At 41.3% G+C, this 16,768-nt stretch overlaps 1 protein-coding gene across 1 annotated transcript in view; it reads left to right on the top strand.

The window, feature by feature from the left end:
* The first annotated feature begins 9,169 nt into the window (after positions 1-9,169).
* Positions 9,170-16,768, top strand: part of CSGALNACT2 (chondroitin sulfate N-acetylgalactosaminyltransferase 2) — a 32,768-nt gene continuing 25,169 nt past the window's right edge. The window contains exon 1 of the mRNA XM_082286318.1: positions 9,170-9,209. The gene's annotated coding sequence lies outside the window, so the exon portion shown is untranslated. The remainder of the gene's footprint in view (positions 9,210-16,768) is intronic.

Genomic DNA, 16,768 nt, shown 5'->3' with positions numbered 1-16,768 from the left:
CTGTATCTAACTACATAAAATTTAAGTGGTCCCTCTGAAGTTAGCGGGATCACTCATAAATACATTACTCATAAACATTTGCTGGTTTAAAACCCAATATCCCAAGAGTCAACTAGCAAAAGTACAAAGACTATTATCAAAATGTGGACGACGTAGCAATAGCCTTGGTGTGCCCATCCCCGCCTGGTACAACATTGGAACTTGCCTGTTGGGAAGCAGTCTTTAGAATTAGGTACTAGACACTAGAGGACAGGTAAGCACAAATAAATTTCTAATTTATACCTAGAAGAGACAGTGAATGAAATATTTTTTTGTATTTATCAAGTTCTTCAGTAAAGCTGAGTTGTTCATGTAAGCTGTGTTTTGTATTTGTTTCTCATTTCTAAACTTTGGGATAGCAACCTGTGTCTTCCAGGAGATAAATACTCCTAATGCATTCTGAGAAAAGTAATAGTTCTCTCTTCTTATGGCCTGTTTTTTAGTTTTACCTGGTGTTTTAAAGGGTTACATGTATCTTAAAAAATTTCTTGCTAAAACCTTTCTTTGAGCTGTTATCAAAGTTCATTTTGCTGATAATGTTCTGAAGTTAAGTAAAAACTTTTTGCCTGCCTGAGGATAGACAAGTACACCTTCCCTTAAGCTCATCAGAAATAATTAGCTCTTTATTTGGGTTAAAAAGGTACAATTCATAAAAATGCAACTTTATCTCATCTGAAAGCTGTTTCATATGGATTACAGAGTAATCTAAATAGTGAGAACAATTCAAGAGCATTGCAGTTGTACTTACCATAGATTTGAAATCCTGTAGAACTCGACCTCGATCTTGATATCAATCGATCATTGCAGTTCCTAGTCTGATTTTTCTGCACTCAGCAGGTCACATAAATAATTGTTAAAGCCCTTATATAATTTTTCAGTTGTTCAGGGCTTTCCTTCTTGACATGATCATGATTGAAAGAGTTTGATGAGAACACTGATTTTCATTTGCAACGTGCCATTTTCATAGCTTCCTGCCAATGCAATTTCCTGTCTGAATTTACTGTGCTTAAGGATGGAAGTATTTTTAATTTTTTAATAAAACTAAATCAAATGAATATGTATTTTAAGCATTTGGTTTGCAAAGAATCTTGCTTGCCTATATTTAGGTATATTTTAAAGTTATTTTGGGGGAAAAAAAACCCCAACAACTCCACTTACTCTTCCAGAGACTGTAATGTGGTGTAAGCTATAGCCCAGTGCAAATCAATAAACCAATAGGATACACTCATCCTACTTGTTTGCCAAACTGTTGCCAATAACAAGAATAGTATCCCTTTAATCAAGAATATTTCACAAAAAAGAAGAGATTCAGAATAAATTCTCATCTGTTGGGAAAGCACATGTCAAAAAAGAGTGGAATCCCAAGTAAGGGGTGGCTGATGGGAGAGATGAGGAGGCTGAGAGGGAGGGCTGATCTCATTCCTTGAGAAATCTGGTAAAGGGTTCATCTTCAGATGATTAAAAAGCTTGGAAAAGCATTGTAAAGAGTGAAATGTGGGAAAAGTCTATGAAAAGATCCAGGAGATCAGTACCAGATCCATAGTATATATTTGTAAACGTGTACAGAGCTTCAAGAACCAGCCAGCGAGAAACAAGCAGAGTTAACTGTTCTCCAAGATCGTTTCTGTGTGGTCAAGAGTGTCAGTGATTGATTTGACAGCAGAAGACAAGAATTATTATTTCTGGTACAGGGTATAAATAATTGAGGGAGATTTTAGCATCGAGTCAGGAAATCATTTAAATGCTTACTTCACTGTTTTTCCTGTGCAGAGGCTTTCTGAACAGTGGCCTGGTCCAGACAGCAAACAGAAAAGCATAAACTTTATGCTGACTATATGGATTTTTACTTTAAAACATTGCTGTTGGAGGTCTCACACAGTGTTGTTCTTCCAGGATCATTTGTTAAAATGAATTGTGACAATTTTTTAAATACTGAGGAAAAACAGATTATGTGAGTTTTTGTAAAAAATACTACCAAGAATATTTTAAGTTACACTGCAAAATATTTTTCCCCATTTTTGCATGCACAAAATAATGTAAGCAATCAAATTAGGCTGCAACAAGTTACCATCAAAGACAACTTTGTAATCGAACAGAAATGATGTTTATGAAATCAATTCTGTTTACTTACTGAGTTTCCATTAAGGTTTACTCAATGTTAGAAAACGTGAAATGCATGCTTTGAAATGCTAGACCTTAAACTAGAGATTGCTTCTAATTGTTACCATTTCAAATGATAATTATATTTACTAGGCAATACATAGCAGAACACAATTCAAGGGTATTAAACTTTGAAATGCAGTGATATGAATAGTACATACTGCCTTTATTGCTATAAAAGGCATCAAATCTACTGTAAAGACCTTGTCATAAAAGATTTAAGCAGGGGGAGCAGAAAACATACACAAAATTATCAGCAGCATTTAAGCATTCACAAGTTAAGCTATTTTTTCTTTCACCTCCTACATGTGGCCAAATTTTACTATTTGCATTTGTCTGCACTTGCAATGAACATCTTCGTGTTGTGAGTGTACATTAGTAACTTAATCACAGCTTGCACACAGCTTCTAAGATGCTTGAGTTGCAGAAAAAGTCAGTTTAAAAAACTTTCTATCTCTGTGCTTATCCTGTCATAGATATGATTTGTTTTTTAAAATAGTACAAATCCTTGCTTGTCTAGCACAGTGCCAGAACTGGTAACTGACATTCTTTAAATTTAAATTAAAAAGGGAATGAAATTGGAATGGAAATGTCATTTATAACTATTCAATTCCATCTAGCAAATACATCTGAACCTGATATTTCATCATTTAAATGGGGTACAGGCTGCCAGATCAGGTCTTTCTCATTCTAGTTCTAAAAATAGGGACGGGAAAGGAGAAGCAGGAACACATTTTCCTTGCTCTTGAGAAGGAGTGGGTACAAATTCAAGTGATTTTCAAAGTATCTTGCTGTTCAGCTCTCCTGTGATTGCATTTCTAATGTAAAATCTTGCTTTGAATTAATTTGATTCGGAGTTTCATTTTACCAACAGATGCGAGTCATTGTAAGATGCTCATTAGCAAAACTTTCTCCTAACAAAGATAAAACAATTGTTACAAGTCAGCAATTAAAGGGAAGCTTGTGAGACTGCTAGGAATGCAGTGACATTTGATCCTGACTTTGCAAATCAGTTCATCTTTACCCACTGGTCTTACAATGATAATAGTGAAGTCTCAATAGCATACTTTAACACTTTTCCAAAATCAGCCACTGCTTTTATGCACCACAGGAACACATGACAATTTCCATGAAAATCTAAACAAAGTATTTTCAACTGCTTAACTGAGGTATGGTATTTTTCTCTGCTTGTCTGTTGATATTCTATGGTACCCAGGAGGGTTCTGTCTTGACAAGGCAATAGTCTAGGTCCCACCTTCCTTTTGCCATGTCTTACACTGTTTCAATCCTGTGAGAGTTTTTCAGTCATTGGTAAAGTACTGCTAATAAAATCAAAGTAGTTAGGTGATTTTATTACTATTTCCATGCCATTTTATGGGAGGAATTTAAATACATGAAAAATTTTGCACTTAAAAACATTTTAATGATGTATATGCAACAATGAATGGTACCAGAAACTAGAAACAAATAACTGGTTTTATGAACTGGCTGGAGTTTTCTTTCAGAGGGAGGGAGATCTTTTTTGGGCAGTGACAGACAAGCCTTAGCTAACACTAGCAAAACACCCCAAGCCCTAAACTGGAGTAGATAAATATTGCAAAAAATGGCCCAGCACAGTAAATGCAATGAGCAAGAGAAGTTCCTTAGTCCCTGGTGCTGTCTATTGAACGAAGAAATGAACGCTGGCATTGTACTAACTGTTTGCTAAGCTCTCAGCATGGATGATCATCCCTGTACTGTGCCTTTCTACAGCTTTGTTTTGATTTTGTGTGGAAGGTGGTGGTGGTTTTATTGGCGGACTGGCTCAGTTGGTACACCTGATTATGCAGTAATGCATATTAATTATTGATATACTGAATATTTTGTATAAAACACGAAGAACCTCAGATTAAGGAAGCCCAAGTACTTCCCTCTACAGAGACTGCATTTACTGTAGATATTTTTTTGAATAACTTGAGCTTTGGTGCATGAGACTTTCAAGCACAGAAAAAACCCCAAACAGATAACCAACCAAAAGACCTTGATAATTTATATTGTTATCTCATCAGACAAGCAGTGTTCATGAAAGATTGTCAGGCTTAAGTCTCATATACAGAACCTTCTTTTTTCTTTTCCTGCATCCTAGGTAGTCAAGTCTACAGTTTAAAAAGTAATTTAATAAAATTTATTTTAAATATATTACTTGATGGTTTTCATAGGTTACTGTTCTTCAGCACTGGAGGACAAAAAAAGGAATGTGTATTTTTTAGTGTGTTTTGCATAACACTGAGTCTTCCAGTCAAAACCCTCCTATTTGTTTTCCATTCTAGGCACAGAATATGGTTGCTTGGACTTTGTTTCAGAGCTGCTTTGCCATCAATGTATTTGTGACAAAATTTTCCTCTCTTTTTAGAGAAATGCCTACAGCACTTCTTGGTGCCATTAGACAGAAGCTATATAGTAAAGATGCTTTGGAATAGTCAGAAATGAACCAATACAGAATTCCAGCACTGCCTACATGGATTACTTTCCATATGTGTTGTTACTGCTTACTCTGATGTGATAACCCTGGTGCAGCTGCGAGTGAGCAGTGGAACTCTGGGCATACAACCCATTGTTCCTGCCAGGAAAAATAAGGCCATGTGGCCAGGAAAAACGCTCAGCCACCACTGCAGAATATTACCTGCTGCTCTCAGCTGGAGCAGCAGCAGAGCCCAGGCACTTTACACAGCTCCTTGCTTGTCCCCTCCTGTGTTCCTGTTCCCCCGTGACACCGGCCAGAGTGACACCGTACTCGTGGTACAGGAATGTTTCCACAATCCATTTACTACTGTCACAGAGCTTGGCAAACATTTGTTGCTAACAGCAACTATATGTTGGTTTCAAAAAGAAAAAGTTATTTGAAGAGATTGTATCCAAAAAAATCTGATACACGTTTCCAAACACTTTTCCAGATGCTAAACTATCACTGTTCAAAGAAAAAGGCAAGTGGACTACAGCAAGCACTTCTGTTATCAGAAGAAAGCTTTTTCAGATAGTAGATAAAACTAAATCTTATTTACATTCACTTACAGCTGTGATTTATAGATTATGTTTTTTATGATAAGGATTGTCGTCTACTTTCATGAATTAGTACCATAATTATTGAGTCTGCTTTAATGTATGAAAGGACTCTATGTAAATTGAAAGTTGGTTGATACCGTTTTCTAATGAGAATTTTTGAAAGGAAGTAATTTAGCAACTGTGATCCCAAAACAACAGGAAAAGAGCAATCCATAGCAGTTAATTTCCCAAACATTACATAAATTATATGCTTCTGAGTCCAAAATTTAGTACATTATAATACCAAAGAATTACTATTTATTTGATCCCAAAAGACTACATGAAAAAATGCAGTCTTTCAGCACTCAAAAACTTAGAGGCCAAAAGCCTAGGCATTGACAAAAAGAAAATGCTGCTCAGTGCAAAATAAAGGGCACAGTAACAATAAGTACAGGAAGATTTTTGTGTGGTATGTCAGTACAATCTAATTTTACAGATGCACTGTCTCTCCTAAACCTATGGTAAGTCAAGAGATTATTCCAGTCTCTGAAAGCAGTGAGGTAAAACATCCTGGCATTCCAAGCATCTTTACACCCACAGTAGATGCCCCACGAGGACAATAAGACAGTGTCCTGTGTCCTTTCAGAGGTGCAGAACAAGCCCTGGACTGGCTGTCGGTGACCCAGCTGCTGCTGATGCTGCAGCACTGCCAGCAGAGCCTGAGGTCAAGCTTGGCATTGCCCAAGCCAGACGTGAGTTAATTCTGCTGTAGCACACGGCCTCTCCTAAGACCCTGTTTCACTGCCCAGAGCAACAGGATGCATTTGGACAGGACCAGTGACAAAGGGCCAGAGAGTGTCACTTAGAAGCTCAAATCGAGGATTTTAAAGGATATAAATCACAATTATTAAAATACTGTAGGAGGGTTGATTTCAGGCTATTAAAAATTCTTCATGATTTTGGTTGTATTGTTCAGTATCTGTTATAAATAATTTGCAACATCTAAGGAAAAAGAAAGTGGCTTCACATGGGATCATGTTGGAATTGTGCCATCAGTAAAGCTGAGCTGTGGTATTTGACAAAAAGCCTTGTGTCAAGGCAAACTAATGACTATTGTTTGACAATTAAAGCTCAGAATTTTCAGGCAAAATAACAGACAATTTTTCTTATTCTCAAATAAGAAAATTTTGGCTCAAGAGGTTAATAGAACAAAAATATCCTTTGTTGAAGGATTGCTTTTCTTCTTTTCTCCTTTGGCCTCATTTACATTACTCCGTCACTTTGGTATCATGTTCTCAGATCAGCTCTTCTCTCTCTTTTTCTTTTGTTTCTTCCCCTCCAGCCCACACATATGCTTAAAAGAAAAAAAGGCATGAAAAAGGAAAAGAAAACCAAAACCACTAGAGGCTGGAGCTAATGCTGTTCTGGAAAACTCTTCTTTTTTCAATAAGCTATTGCCAGCCAGCCACTTCCTTCCCCCTAACTGTACCAATTTAAGAACAGTGTTTAGCAAAGTTTAGCAAAACATTTTTAAAGTCAGTCTCCTAAATAACCATCCTATCATAATATTTTAGGGGAATTCAAAGCTGTGTCACATATATGTACACACATACATCTATTGCTCTCAGATGCTAGGAGGTCTGCAACTACTTGTCTAAGAAACATCCCCAGGCTGAAATGAATTGTATCTTAAAACACAGACATTTCCTAAATGTTTTATTGCCTGCTTTATTCACAAACAACGTGAGAATTCCTCTGTAGGCCTGTAAGATTAACACCAAATAGGAACTATAACATCTGTCAGCATAAATAGAGGTCAGAGTTATGAAGGAATGTCTCATCTTAGAACAGCTCATTCTGATAGAAGAGTCAGGAAACTATACACAACATCACGGCAAACCCATCATTTCTCCTGACATGGTAGATCTTTTATACAAAGATGACTGTGAATACCCATGTTGTTCCTACTAAAGGTTAAGAAATCTATTTTTTCCTTCTCTCAATCTGGAAAAAAACCAAACTTTCTGCTAGTGAAGAAATTGTGGTAAACAGAGGGAACTGGCACTTGGAGAAGAAGAAAAAGTATTCTGTGTATAATCTCCTGGAAGGCCCTGTGGAGCTCTCCCCACACAGCAGCAACAAGCTTGTGTGCAGAAAGGTGGTACCTGGGAAGCCTGAAGGACAATATTCAGAGTCTGGTTGCTCTCTGTAGGCCAACCAGTGGGTGCTGCAGGGTAGTCAGTTTGTTTCAGATCTACATTCTAGCATTAGTTAACCAAATCAGTAATTTCAGTTATTTCCATTCCATTATCTTGTTGTAGTCCCAAATAATATTATGTCTACAGAACACGGCACTCTCCAGTGTGTCATGGGTGTCTACTAAACTCCCACACATTATCCACAACAAAGACAAGCACTGGTGCTGAGGGAGAGTCAACAGCCATCTCTAACATGCAATACTGAAACTTTGCATGAGGTCAGGTTTAAAATAGTATATTTGCATACTATTTTAAAGGAGTAATGAAGCCACGTTTACCTAGTTTGAGGAGTGCATATATGAATATTTAAAACCTTCTGATAACTCTCTTCTATTAATATACTTTTCAAGCATATTTTTGATGAATACCTAAAATGATGATCTAGCATTGTGACAAGTTTCAGTGGATAGGAAAGTGCCTGGAGTGATGGCTAGTCACATCAGCCAAATGTCCTTTCCCTGTTCATTTAAGGTATTCCCTGGAAAGATCTTTGCTGTCTGAGGGCTTGAAATTTACACGGAACAGAACGGGTCCTTGGACATCCAGACCTCTCCCACCCTGTGTGGTGTAGCTATTTATGAAAAAATGGGTTTCTGCCTGCCTGAAGACAAAGGGCTGCTCTGTGCTAAAGGGGGTGCAGACCTCGACAGAGCAATAATGTGACAGAGGGTGCAGCCTCTGCTGCTCAGACCACGGGGGGCTCCATCCTGGAACGCCCTCAGTGCCTGCCTTTAAGGCAGGTGAGCAGTCACAGGCAATCCAACAGACTGATGCCAAGTTAGGGGGTGCAGGTCTTTACAGGATAAGCCTTTACTGGCTTTCTCTGACTCTGTTTTTGAAAAGCGGGACAAAAACCACTTGATACATAGTTGTGGAAGAACATTGCTATCTTACCTGTTTCCTGAGCTTTACCCTTTTGAAATGTTACAGGCCACCATTCATGCACGTGGGTGGAAAGCTGCACGAGTTCCTAAGCCTGGCTTCCTTTCAGGTCAAGCCCTGCAGAAAACTAATAATTAAAAAAAAAAAAAAAAAAATTCTTTAGGAAATACAGAACTGTACATAAATATTTGGATAAGTAGAAAATAATTATCGGTAAATTCTGCTTGTTTTTTCCACCATAAAGGCTACCTCACAATTTCACGGTTTTGCTAACATCTGACAAATCAGCATCACTGTGCTGCTGCAGGACCTTTGCGAGCCATGGAGCTCCAGGGCTGGCAGAGCAGCGTGTGCTGTCTGTGCTCGGGCAGTGCCGCAGGGCAGGGTCACTGGCCGGGGGGCAGCGGGGCGAGCGGGCGGCGCACGGGCCGCGGGCCGGCAGCGCTCCGGGCGCGCTCGGTGTGGCCGTGGCGCTGAGGGGACCGCCCGGCGGGCGCTGCCGGCACAGCTGCGGAGGGTGTATGGGTACGCTCCCGACTCTGGTCCTTAGACACGCACTTCTCGCCTCTCCCGGGGCTCATCGAGCGCGGCGCGCCCCCGCCTCAGAGCAGCGGGGAGCGAAGGCGCCGCAGGGCGGAGAGAGGGAAGGAGGTCCCGCGGCCCCACCCTGCTGCCGCTCGGCGGCGGCGGCCCCGCTTCTCCCGCGGGACTGCGCGGGGGACCCGGTCCCGCCCCGGGGGCGGTCGGGGGCGGCCGGCCCGTCCCCTTTAAGCGGCGCGGCGGAGGGTCCCGCCCGCTCATTTCCGAGCACGCAGGAAGTGCGGCCGCGGCTCCGCGCCGGCCCGCGCGGTGAGTACGGCGGTACCGCGCCCCTCCGCCCTCCTGCCGCCCCGCTCCTCCTCGGCCCCGCGCCCCTCACCTGCCCGCCGCTCTCGGCAGGCCCGCGGCCCCTCCCCGCTGCCGGCAGAAGGTGCCTCGCAGCGCCTCGGAGCCCGCCCGGCCGCGGGCAGCGGCACCGTGGCGGGCCCGGCCCCGTGTCCCGGCCCGGAGCTCCCCGGGCGGCTGTGGGTGCGCGCGGCCGGGGCCGCTGAGGGGGCTGCCCCGACCGCCCTGGCGCGGCGGCCTGGCGCACCGGGCCACTCGGTTGTACCGTAGCGCTGTCTCAACAATAAAACGAATTGGTCCTTCACGGCTGCGTTTCCATTGTGTTGGCTGGCCGTAGGCGTGCTGGGAGCGCGTTTCTGCAGCCGCAGGCATGGGGATGCAGCAGGCGGCCCCCCCGCGACAGGGCAGCGCTGGAGCGGGCACGGTGTCAGCGCCCGGCCGGGCTGTGCCGGGCTGCGCGGGGGCCTTTGGGCTTCCTGGAGCCGCGAGAAACCCCCCCATTCTTTCCACCAACCTCCCAAAGTAGGGGAAATGCTGATGAGAGGGTATTTAATTATTCTCTCCGAAATATTGAGCGTTGTTTAAACTGTGGGTTACATCTCTTCGTTTTTGTCTGACACTTTCTTGTTCGGTAAATTGTGTGCTCTCGTAAACTGTGAGAGTTGGAACGTTTTGGTGTTGAACCTAAAAATAAATTGTGTAATTGTCACCAGGCAATTAATTCAGAAATGCTAAAGCAGAAACGGGGGGGTTGCAATTTGCAAGAGCATTTTTAGACCTCGGTATGTAGAAATTTATACTTGATAGTACATGTTTTCAGTGAAGTGTAATCAGTGTTTACTTTACTATGTGGTTTTGTAGTTTGTTTGAGTTTTTTTTTAACTTCAAGTCCCTCCGTCAGGTCGAAATTGAGACACTGATCTCTTCTGCTAAACTTGCAGATGATGGATAAGGACTAACTTTATTCTCTTCTCACGGGTAACTCAGAAGAACTGCAGAAAAGAGAGATTGTTTCAACACTGACTCAATATCTCTTAAGGTCATACAGTAAAAATACCTTTTTTCCCTACCGTTTTTTTTTTTTTCCCTTGGAGACTGTAATGCTAGGCCTCGTAAGACAGTTTCTTCTTTTCCAGCATGCATTAGCCGCAAGTTCCTATCTTGCTTTCGTGTGTTTGAAGGAAACTTCTGTCTTCCTTTTATTTATTAGCTAGATAGTGGGTCCCCAAGGAGCACCAGAGACAGCGGCTTGGAAATATTCCCAGTATCTGTCAGTGGAGGTAGATGCGTTTTGTGGAGGGGTGTTAGCTATGAGCCTCAGTTACACCCTGAGGCTTTTGTGGGAGACTCTGCCAGTAAGTCCTTGTCAGAAATATCAGGAGACCCACACTAAACATTGCTACAGCACCACTGTCCTAAACCATCAGTAGCTGAACATGGAAGAAGAACAGAGTTTTTGAAGTACGTGGCCGTACAGCCCAAACAGACATTCTTTAGCTTGTCTGTTGCTGGAGAAAACATGTGAAAACTTCAGTGTGATTAAGATTGGTTGATCTTGTATAATTCTTTTCCTTCTTGCTCCCATGACTTTGTTTTAGTGTCTTTCTCAGGCTTAAGGGAGGAGGAAATAAAGGAAAAAAAGAAACCCCCAAACCTGTCAGTACAGCTGCTACGTTGTGGTAGAAGTTGCACCAAATTACATTTGAATTTAAATTCTTTGCTTTTATGTTTCAACCCCAGGATATGGGTCTTCCCAAGTCAGTGAGAAACATCATCTGAGGGCATAGTTAAATGATAAGTAGCTGTGGTCTGTTGCCAAGAAAACCCACAAGCATATCTGGCACAAGAATTTCAACCCCTACATCACAGTCTGCTACTTCACGCTTGCCAGAAGTGTTCTGTGGACCTCTTTATAGAAAGAATCCACCAGAATCACCTGAACTTTTAAAAGAAAAAAACCTAAACTCCTAGGAGGGAGGGTATGAGAAATATGAGGTCATTTTTTTTCACTGCAGAAAACAAATTGCACAATATTTTTCTTGTCTCTGAAGCAGCCTGTCATTATGAAGCAAGCTTCATGACTTGCAGTATTTTGTCCTTAAATAATGCGGAAACAGGATCACGGAGGTGGGATGAAAGTCAGGCTTTGGATAAGTGCTGGAACTGATAATGTCCTTGGCTCTTTGTTAGCTCATCTAACCTCTAAAGGATCAGCCCTCCAGAATAAAAGTATGAGAAAAGGCCATAATAATTTTGCTTCTGAAAAAATGACATAGAAAATAGGCAGGGGTTTCAAAAGTACAAGACTTTCTTTTAAGAAAAAAAAAAGTCATTCTTGAAGGGCGCAATGGGAAGAAAATGTTTTCAGGAGTATATTGTCTTTAGAAAAAAGACCAAACCACAAATAACTGTGCTTTATCTATGCATCTAATTATGGTCTTTTAAGCTTAGTGCTGGAAATGGGGAAATGAGACAAAACTCACAAGATATTTGTATAAAAAAAAATATAATGCCTTTTGAAGGAAATGGGAATATAGTTTTATTTCTGAGTTAGAACCACAGCTTGTAAGAAGCATTTGTGGAAGGGCACTTCTTACTGTCTGCCAGAACAGTTTCATTCTGAATGATGGTCAGAAAAGCCCAGCATATCCATTAATATTATAGTTCATAAAAAAAATCAGAAAGTGTGCAATTACTTTAATATCTTTAATTTCTTTTTTTATAAAGCTCTTCAAAATGAAATTTTTTTGAGGACAGGAGAAATTTCTGCAAGTTGCAGCCCTCCAATCATGAGTGCCTTTTGGTGCAAAAGGAGGATAATGTCTGAGGCCCTTTTTAGGTGCAGGTAGCTCCTGCTTTTGTCCAAGCCTCTTTAAAAAAAAATATTGTAAGGCTGCAGGTATTTTGTGTTTGCCTAAAAATGTAGACAGGCAAGTTATTCAGCTGAATATTTTTTGGTTATCTAATACTTCATGGTGTGTGTAGTCTAAATTGGGGATTCTAAATTGGGGATTTTCCCGCCTTAAATTCTTGGGGATTCTGATGGTCACTGCTAGCTGAGAAACTTTGTTTTAAAAAGAGTAACATTGAAAGCTATATGTAATCGCTAAAGATCAGAGATTCAAGGGGAAATGAAAATTGCTTTTTTCCCTAGTGCTTGAAGGTGCTGCATGTGAAAACATGGCACACTAAAATACTTGTGAGAAGCTTGCACTCTCTCTGCTGGCACTAGGCTGTCCGTGCTGCAGCTCTGGGTTATGGTAAGGCTGGCAGGAGCCACTTGCTCCACAATTATTTCTGAATGGGGTGTGGTGGAATAATATCTTGGAACGATCTCTGCTTTACCTTACTTGTTTTTAAAGGCTCTTTCCATTCACACACCAAATCCTCTAAAAGCAAATTGATAAAACTGGCAAGTTATTTCAGGCTGTGAGTGCAAATGTGAGCCCTGAAAAGAGCATAAACAGAGCTGGTGTTTCAGAATGAAGTTCAGAGAATCCAAATCAGACGATATGAGGAAACTATCTTGTGAGGAAATCTTGTATGTACTTTTTTAATCTAACCATTTCCTGACAATCATCTCTAACTGTAATAAAAAGTGACTATATTGATTTGCCTGTTTACTGATTAGTGGCTGCAGTGTAGGTGCTTTCCAGCACAGTGCTCTTGGGTCTAATTGCTTCTTTTAGCCCTTCCTGTGGTCCTGGGAAGGCCTTGGTCTGGATGCCGTCTCTCCCTGCCCAGCCTGCAGTGGAGGGTGCCCATGTCTCCTTAGGAGACACATTTGAGGAGAGTGTTGTTGGCAGCTGTGTTGGTGGGTGACAGCAGGGGCAGGGCTTCACGTCAGTCTTTTCCCCCCTTAAATTCTTTCACTGGTGGAGTGAGTGGGTGGTAATGGGCAGGTCTGGCTGCCTTTTGTTCTTTCCTTTTCTCCTCCCCTGTACTAAATGTTGGTGTTTCACTGGTGAAGCAGCTCCTGGCAGAGGATCCTTCTCCCTTGTGGTACTGGGCTCTCTGGTAGGGATGTCACTTAGGGCAGCTGTCCGGAAAGCATGGATCAGCACCATATGCATCCTGCTGTCAAAAGTGATGCTTCCCATCAGCTCCTCTGCTTTGGCCAGAAATGACCCAAAATATCCATTAATGCATTACTTCAGTAGATGCAGAGGTAAGAACATTTACCTGCAGGAGTCTGAGTACAAGTACATACTTGGCAACTAAAGAAAAAGTGTGCAGAGTTGATGTAGCTGTCTCAGCAGCATAGGGATGGCTGAGCTGATGCTGGGGGAGGGCTAGGTGGGCAGGCACTTTTGGCACTTGTTCTCCCAAAAACTAGGGAATTAATTTCACTCTTCTCTGGCATACTGTAGGGAATTTCTGTTCAAGGAAACCAATATGCCAGTTGTAGAGCAGAAGTAAAATTCTCTCATGGCTAACAAATCCTCTGGAGATGGGTCTTACCCGCATACTTTTAATGACTGTCACCAGCAACAGTTGTCTCCTTTTGCTGAATGTAGCTCCAGGCTGATTCTCACATGTTCAGAGTTAAAATAATACAATGCAGAACAGGTAGGAGTTAAAGGTAGCTTAGAAATACAATACTTGCAATTATTGTATTTCCAAGTAAAATTGTTTAACAGATGAGGTTCTGTTATATACACACCTCCTTCTTGTATTTGGCTTTGACAAATGAGCATCAGCCACAAAATTAGGTTAGTATGTCTGCACTGTTAATTGTGCTTTTTGTCAAGACAACAGATGAGTACTTTCATAGAAGACCAAAACTGTAGGACCACCCGAGTTTTCCAAAAAGTTGTGTATGAACCTACAGCAGTTTTGTATTGACTAGTCCCAGTAAACTGTGTAAAGAAAAGGGCCCTAATTGTTTTTCTGATGCCAGTTGCCAGAGACATGGCAGGACAGTTTCTGGTTTTCAGGTGTGTAATTGCAGGAACACATGAAAATTTAAAGCTGATGGCTGAGGTGCTGCTGTACAAAGGCTCTGAGCTAATTCTGTTTGTAGATGATGTGGGTGTGTCCTGTGATAGTCAATTGCAGCCAGGTAGGTAACCAGGCAGATTTTCTGCTACCCCTGTGTTCATGTGTGGTGTTTGCACATTTGCATCTCCGTAGAACAGCAGAAATAATACTTGGAAAGTTCTTGGTGGAGCTTGTGTTGCTGCTGCAGGGGCAGGTGTTGAGCAGTGATGCACAGGAAGCAATTGAGGCTTGTTGGGAACACTGCTGAATTAAAGCAGAGGAAGTGATCTAAATGAGCTTGTGTTTTGAAGCGCACTGTGAAAACACAAAATGCTGGTTTTGAGCACAGTTCAGAGTGAACCCACAGTTCAGAGGCTGTCTTAAATTTCTGTGAAATAAAGTCTGTCCTGTAAGAGTGTTTTGGGTGACAGCTTTCAGATGACTTGTGTTAGCACTTCTGCTGTCTCAAAGGTTTCCCCAGGCAGTGGTGTCAAAAAGGATGGCACTTGTCAGCACTGTTGATGCTACTCACAGCCCCAGGGGCAGCAGATGACTTGCATGTCTTTCTTGTGCTCTGGTAGAGTGAAAATTAAGACTGCTGAGTGATAGTAGTTTAGTCCATCTTTCATGTGCTCTGTGAGTTCCTGATACACGTAGAAGTCTTCTAAAGAAGGGACATACAATTTCTGAAGTAGGAGGATGAGTGCTGGCTGGACAGAGCTGGCAGGTCTCTTCCCAGCACAGTCAAAGCATTGCTCCAGTAAGACGTCTCTGCAGGGCAAACTTTTCCTCAGTGCCCCCAGTGTTTGGCAAAGGACTGGGTGTTAACATCCAAAATACTGTATTAGATTCTGCTGTGAAGTGCTGTGATGCATCTTTCTTTATGCTGGATTTTTAAAATCACATTTTGGACATAATCCAGGGTCTTTGAATTCTTTTGCTTTTAACTCTTCAGAATTCCTCCTTAGTTTAAGGTCCTGAGCTTCTATTAGATGGACAGGTGGAAGTGATAGGGATTTAAATCAACTGTGTGAAGGGACAAGAAGGGAAGGAAAAAACCCAACTTTAGACCAGTGTTCAAACAGTGTAATAGAAGTTGTTGCCAGTAGAACAGTGTGTTAAATGTGACATTTGTGACAAGTGTCTGTGGTAACAACCTGTATGTCCCTGCTGTGAAGCAAAACAAGCAAAATTAGAAAAATAAAAAAGTAGTGAAATATGAACACAATGAAAGAACAGTGCAAGGAGCCTGCAAAAACTTAGCAGAGGTTTGCAAAAACTCTTGGCTTCTCTCCCCTTCAAACCATGATGATCTCTTCCTGAAGAAGAGAGGAAGAAAGGTGGTTCAAGTGGTCCAAAGACTGACTTCAGGGACTTGAGAAACAAAACAAGAGAGATGAAGCAGTGTAATGCAAAGTGTTTGATGTTTCTAGTTGTTCATACTGGCAACTTTTTCAATGCAAGGAATATATCAGGATAGTTCTGACAAGCTGCTGGCTTTTCTGCTTCTGGTGAAGCTTGGTATTGCTAGTCCTTTAAGAGTAAGTTAATGCTTAGTTATAATGTCAGACTGAAAAATTACAGATGACATAAGCTGTGCTTCTGGAATGCGCCAGATGTTTCTCAGTTGTTTGGCATCCAGCTTTCATGGCTGGTGACATATTCGAGGGTGATTTGTTGTGCTGAAAGCAGAACCTGAAATACTATGCTGATTTTTAGGTGTTCTAAAAACATTTGTAGTTTGTGTTCCTCCTTCCATCTTCGATTGTGGACTGAAAAATAGCAAAGTGAGCACAGTTTTGAAAACCACGTGTGAACGTAAGTTAGCTGATTCAGTTGTATTGAAGGAAAGATTAAGGGTGATTGATTTTCAAGGCAGCATTTTCTTAGGATTTCTGTAGCAAGTAGTATTTTAAACTGGTTTTAGTTATTTTAGAACTCTCAGGCCAAACTACCACTTAGACAAAATGCACAGAAATATCTTCCAGTGGTCACTTCAGGAGTCTTCAACCTTGCACTGAGGAGCATTCTGTACAAATATTCCCTGGTCCAGGTAACCTTCAAAAAATTTGGCAATAAATCATAACTTCAGTGAGAATATTGCTGTGGTGCATATTTGTCCAACAAAACTTTTTTATTAAATTTAAATCAATTTCCTATATACATTTCTGGTTTTAAGATAGGTATTAATAGAAGTTTGAAAGTCTTTTTAAGAAAGTTGGATGCGCTTGAGAATTTAACTGCAGTCTGTTTTCGCTTCAACTGCTACAGTTGCATCATAGTCTGGAATGTTACCTCCAGAAAACAGTGTCCCTCTTAACATAGAAAAATGAACCCCCCACAGAATTAAGTCTCCAACTTTTTAAAAATGCTGGCTCATTTGCTGTGCAGCTGTTAGAAAAAACATTCTGGGTATGGACTGTCCTTTTCTATCTCTTCATAACGTAAGAAAAAGCAATCTCCATGTGAGAACTACCTACTAGGTGCCTGTGAGGGCCTCAAAGGGAATCTGTTTTCCTCTACAGCATTTTCAGATTTGCTTT

The sequence above is a fragment of the Coloeus monedula genome (genome assembly GCF_965178545.1).
Source record: "Coloeus monedula genome assembly, chromosome: 8".
Lineage (NCBI taxonomy): Eukaryota > Metazoa > Chordata > Aves > Passeriformes > Corvidae > Coloeus > Coloeus monedula.
The sequence above is the reverse complement of the archived record's forward strand: the minus strand, read 5'-3'. Positions and strand labels throughout refer to the sequence as shown.